Source organism: Podarcis pityusensis (assembly GCF_964106645.2).
Source record: "Podarcis pityusensis genome assembly, chromosome: 3".
Lineage (NCBI taxonomy): Eukaryota > Metazoa > Chordata > Lepidosauria > Squamata > Lacertidae > Podarcis > Podarcis pityusensis.
Window position 1 is genome coordinate 5,319,562 of NC_138026.1, and position 6,000 is coordinate 5,325,561.

General features: G+C 53.1%; 1 protein-coding gene across 1 annotated transcript in view; it reads right to left on the reverse strand.

Moving 5' to 3' along the window:
* SERTAD2 (SERTA domain containing 2) overlaps positions 1 to 2,200 on the reverse strand; it is a 134,973-nt gene extending 132,773 nt beyond the window's left edge. Inside the window, exon 1 of the mRNA XM_080999282.1 lies at positions 1,683 to 2,200. The gene's annotated coding sequence lies outside the window, so the exon portion shown is untranslated. The remainder of the gene's footprint in view (positions 1 to 1,682) is intronic.
* Between the last annotated feature and the right edge of the window lie 3,800 nt (positions 2,201 to 6,000).

Here is a 6,000-nt window from a genome sequence, read left to right on the forward strand (position 1 = left end):
TTAAATCAAAAGACTGGTAGCATTGGGTGGGTAAGTAAAACTGAAGGTTCATGGCATAATAACAGAGGCATTGTGAAAGTAATACAGTGGCCCGAAAAAGGCAAGGGATGCTCAATAGCTTTTATATAAAGACTGAATAATAATACTAAAATAATATTTAAAACTGGTGATGCAGAGGCACAGACACACATTTGGAGAATGTCTCCAAAAATGATCTAAGCTAGCAAAGCATCATTGAAGTTACTAAATAGTTTACCACTAAGCCCGACCTTACACGAACTATTTATGCACACACCACACAGGCCACCACAGCGCAAACCCAGCTTCACACCACAACTTGCTCAATGGAAAATGACCATAGTGTCATTGTTAATACCACTGCTTCTGACATGCCAGAAGAACAGCCATGTATGTTGCTCTAGCTAACATCCTTAGCTTTAGGGCATTAGTGAAACATTCTGAATCTTTTGAATGTAAAGAGTAAAGGAGTTGAGGATAGTAGTTTAGTAAATGCAGCACAAAGGAGGCGCTTGCAGCAGCAGACTGAAGGGCCCATGAAGTCCAACATCCTGCTTCCTCCAGCAGCCAGCCAGATGTCTTTTGGAAAGCTGCAAGCAGGCAATAGCCTCCCCCAACCCAGTGCTCCTTAGCAACTGGTGTTCACGAGCATAACTGCTTCTGAAACTGGAGTTTCCATATACCTGTCATGGCAAATATCCACCCAAGAAAACGCACAACAAAACAGCTCTAAAGACGCATTCACCTAGGGAAGAAATTTAGTGCACAACCTCTTTTCCGCCAACTGAAAGCTATCCGTTTTCATTCTGGAGTGATCAGAAGCATTTTACACAGTCAAAAGAATGCACTATTATTGTAAACTTTGCTCAAGCATCTGAACGCAAGAACAATCCCAGCACATCTACCTTTTGAATCTGAATGGAACACAAAAAAGTACATTAAAACCAAAGAGGGTTGAAAAGGGCCTAGCAAACAAAACAAAGTATATGTGGTATAGCATGTGTGTTTTTATTTAAATCAGGACCTGTGAGCCTCAGAAATAAAGGGGACAGGCAATGAGGAATGTCTGTATTCAATAAAATAATTCCATGGTGCTCTCAGTCCATGCTGCTTTGTTGCTAAAAATTGTATACAGGTGCAAAGTTTCACTTTTTAAACAATTATTTTCTACAATGTCAAAATAATAATACTAACACCCCTCTTTCCCTACCCACCGAATGATGGTGATTGATGCTTACTAAATGGTGATTACATATTGCTATTTACTGACTTTATTTCATATACATTCCTAAGAATTTGGGTTGGGGGTCAATGACACCTTTCTAAGCTCAGAAGTCTCAGGAGGAGCCCTGATTTAGGTGCACATCTACCATTTCACACCACCAGACAGTTATCAATTCCTAGTATTATATAATGTATAATAGAAGGTAGAGGGATAGGAGAAGTCTTGTTAGTCGAAAGAAAGAAGAAAAAAACAGGTTTAACTTTTAGAGCAGTTGGCAGAATAAAGTTAGCCATTAAAATGCACAAAAACTGCTTAATTCCTGCCACCCAGCCTGTCATTTCCCTCCCCTTTCCATTTTACACAGTGCAACGAACAAATCGAGAACATTGTGCTCTTGAGCAAACGTGTTTAGAAAAACCACAAAACATTTCGTACTCACCCTTTCCAGAAGAATTCAGCAATCCAGGCTCATAAGGGAGGGAGAAAAAGAGGGGGATCAACTAAAAAAAAGGGGGGACTGGGGGAGGGGGGGACCAACACGAAAAAAGACACAAGGGAGACAAACAAGAGTCTCTCCAAGGAAGGGGCAGGAAAGGGAGAGGGGGGTATGATCCGAAGAGTGGGAAGGGGCGACCCAGGCTGGCCAGGAGCGAAAGGCATGCGCCCCCTCCCCCCCAAAGGTGCTGAAGGGGCCTTTTTAATTTTTATTTTCTTGGTCTATCCCATCCCTTTGCAGCGGCGCCTCTGCCAAGGACCTCCTAGCCAGGGAGGGAAGTTGGCACTGCAGCGGCAGAGGAGGCTGTGACACTGTAGCGAGTGCAACCAGCTAGCCATGTATCAGCAGCGAGGGAGAGAGGGAGGCGGAGGGAGGAGGAAGAGGAAAGAGGAGGAGGAGGAGGAGGAGGAGGCGACGCCGGCCAGAACGGGAGGAGGGCTGGCGGGACCCGGAGCAGGAGGAGCCCCGGCCCGCCGCCGCCCCCGCCGCCTCAGCGCCCCCGCGCGCGAGGCATGCCCGGGGACGCGGGGAGGAGAAGGAGGCGCTGGCGCAGCCCCGGGGGCGAAGAGAGACCTCTGAGGCCAGGCACCCAGGCGGCCTGGGGGGAGCCTATGCCCGAGCCAGCGGGCACGGAGCGGCAGCCCTGCCAAGCGCCAGGGCCGGGCAAGCAAGCGAGCCTTGGGTGCCTGGTTCCTCAGCGGAGTCTCCTGGGCGCGTCGACGGGGAGACGCTGAGGAAAGAGAAGGGGCGTGAGAAAGAGAGAGACTGTGAGGGAGCGCGGGGAGCCTTGCCCCCCCCCCCGTTTCTTCCCCAGTCTGTACAAAGTGGGCCAATGCCGTGTGGGGAATTGCTTGATAGGCAAGGAGAGACCGGCCAATCAGGGGGGTGAGGAGGGGAGGCCGAGGAGGGAGGCTGGTCAGGCTTTGCCCCGCCCTCTAAGAGAGGCGTCGTAGAACCATGGAATGGGGTGGAGTTGGGGGCACCCGGGGGTCATCTAGTCCATCCCCTGGGGAGTCGACGCTAGATCGTGGAATTGTAGGGCTGGAAGGCACCCAGAGGCTCCTCTAATTCAGTCCCCCTGCAATGCAGGAATCTCAACGAACGTCTCTTTGGCAAATGGTCCTCCAACTTTGGTTTCAAAGCCTTGCGGGAAGGAGAGTCCAGCGCTTCTCACGAGAGTCCGCTCCACCGCCGAGCAGCTCTTACTGCCAGACGCTTGCACTGGAGCTACTGGGTGAAGGAGATGCACTGTGTTGAAATGGTCCTCTCCCTCCTGAGGGGGTGGGCACAGGAAAAGAGGGGCAAGGGGCACCTGAGGGCTGAGCCAGCCCCATGCATGCCCACTTTTTTTGTTTTTGTTTAGTCGCCTAGTCATGTCCGACTCTTTGTGACCCCATGGACCAGAGCACGCCAGGCACTCCTGCCTTCCACTGCCTCCCGCAGTTTAGTCAGACTTATGCTGGTAGCTTCGAGAACACTGTCCAACCATCTGGTCCTCTGTCGTCCCCTTCCCCTTGTGCCCTCCATCTTTCCCAGCATCAGGGTCTTTTCCAGGGAGTCTTCTCTTCTCATGAGGTGGCCAAAGTATTGGAGTCTCAGCTTCACGATCTGCCCTTCCCTTGAGCACTCAGGACTGATTTCCTTCAGAATGGAGAGGTTTGATCTTCTTGCAGTCCATGGGACTCTCAAGAGTCTCCTCCAGCACCAGAATTCAAAAGCATCAATTCTTCGGCGATCAGCCTTCTTTATGGTCCAGCTCTCACTTCCATACATCACAACTGGGAAAACCATAGCTTTAACTATACTTACCTGTAAGCCCACCATGGAGCCAGGTGATTTGACTGCCTCGGGCGGCAGGGTCCACAAGGACAGCACATCCTGGTGCAGAGCTTTATTCAGAGCCGGCTCACCCGTGAAGCCAGGTGAGACGACCATCTCAGGTGGCAGCATCTGTCGGGGCAGCCCACCCCATTGTCAGTTTCCCCACTACATCCCCTTGTTCCTGATGGAGATCTTCTTTCACTCCTTTCCTCCCTGGTTGGGACTTGGGAGCGGAGGGGCTCCATCTTGGGGTCCTGCTAGCTAGGGGACGATGGGAGTTGTAGTCCAACAACATCTGGGGACCCAAAGTCTAAGAAAGGTTAGAGTGTTGGACTAGAACCTGTGCATCGGGGGTTCAAATCCCCACTCGGCCATGAAGCTTGCTCTGCCAGTCTTCAACCAGTCACCATTTTCCAGCCTAACCTAGAGGAAGGGGTGGGGCCCATGCAAATGTCTCCTTGAGCTCCTTGGAAGAAACAAAAGGTGGGCAACTAAAGAAATAAATAAACTGTCTTGGATTTGTTTCCAGTTTTGAAGGTACCGTTGAATGACTACCTGAGGCGTTGGATCACACCCCTTGTACCCAGGGTCCATTAGTACTACAGTGGTACCTTGGGTTACATACGCTTCAGGTTACATACACTTCAGGTTACAGACTCCGCTAACCCAGAAATATTACCTCGGATTAAGAACTTTGCTTCAGGATGAGAACAGAAATCATTCTCCGGTGGTGCAGCGGCAGCGGGAGGCCCCATTAACTAAAGTGGTGCTTCAGGTTAAGAACAGTTTCAGGTTAAGAACAGACCTCCAGAATGAATTACCGTATTTTTCGCTCCATAGGACGCACTTTTTCCCCTCCAAAAATGAAGGGGAAATGTGTGTGCGTCCTATGGAGCGAATGCAGGCTTTCGCTGAAGCCTGGAGAGCGAGAGGCATTGGTGCGCACCGACCCCTCTCGCTCTCCAGGCTTCAGGAAGCTATCCGCAAGCCTTGCAAGCCCGGTGGGAGTTCCCGCGGGCTCACAAGGCTTGCAGGCAGCAGCCTGCAGCCCCGGCGAGTGTCCGCAAGCCTTGCGCGCCCGGCAGGAGGTCCCGCCGAGCGCGCGAGGCTTGGGGCAGCAGCCTGTCGCCCGAAGCACGGGGAGCCCTCCGGAGGGCTCCCCGTGCTTCGGGCGAGTGTCTGCAAGCCTTGCGCGCCCGGCAGGAGGTCCCGCCGAGCGCGCAAGGCTTGGGGCGGCAGCCTGTCGCCCGAAGCACGGGGAGCCCTCCGGAGGGCTCCCCGTGCTTCGGGCGAGTGTCTGCAAGCCTTGCGCGCCCGGCAGGAGGTCCCGCCGAGCGCGCGAGGCTTGGGGCTGCAGCTTGTCGCCCGAAGCACGGGGAGCCCTCCGGAGGGCTCCCCGTGCTTCGGGCGAGTGTCTGCAAGCCTTGCGCGCCCGGCAGGAGGTCCCGCCGAGCGCGCAAGGCTTGGGGCGGCAGCTTGTCGCCCGAAGCACGGGGAGCCCTCCGGAGGGCTCCCCATGCTTCGGGCGAGTGTCTGCAAGCCTTGCGCGCCCGGCAGGAGGTCCCGCCGAGCGCGCGAGGCTTGGGGCTGCAGCTTGTCGCCCGAAGCACGGGGAGCCCTCCGGAGGGCTCCCCGTGCTTCGGGCGAGTGTCTGCAAGCCTTGCGCGCCCGGCAGGAGGTCCCGCCGAGCGCGCGAGGCTTGGGGCGGTAGCCTGCAGCCCGAAGCACGCGAGGCTTGGGGCGGCAGCCGCGGGGGGGGGAATAATTTTTTTTATTCATTTCCCCCCCCCAAAAAACGAGGTGCGTCCTATGGGCCGGTGCGTCCTATAGAACGAAAAATACGGTAAGTTCTTAACTCGTTCCAGAACCCCGTTCGCATCTAGAAGCAAACGTAACCAGTGATGGCATGTCTGTGCACGCATGCGTCGCTTTTCACCGCTTCTGCACATGCGCGTGATGTCATTTTGAGCGCATGCACAAGCAGCGAAACCCAGAAGTAACGCACTCCGTTACTTCTGGGTTGCCGCGGAGTGCAACTCGAACGCGCTCATCCCAAAGCACATTGAACCCGAGGTATGACTGTATTGCCAACATTGCCTTCCCATATAACAGTGACTGGCAGCCACCTTTTGCTTTCACTTTTGTTGTTATTATTTTGCAGCAGAGCCAAATTAGCCTCGCAAAATGAGCAGGAGTGCACTTAATTTTCAGGCCCACCACTTCTGGGAATGCCCCTGTGCTAATTAACCAGAGCATTTGATGGTTAAGCATCTGAACTTGCAAAATTCCCAAGTTAGCAAATTTTATCGTTTTGCTTTCATGAAATGAGATAATAAGCACAATGCAGGCCTAGAAATATGTTTACCAAGACTAGCTACTAATGTGGTGTGTGAATATTACAGAGAAACTACAGGTTCTGTAATGGTAACTGCTGTTGTGG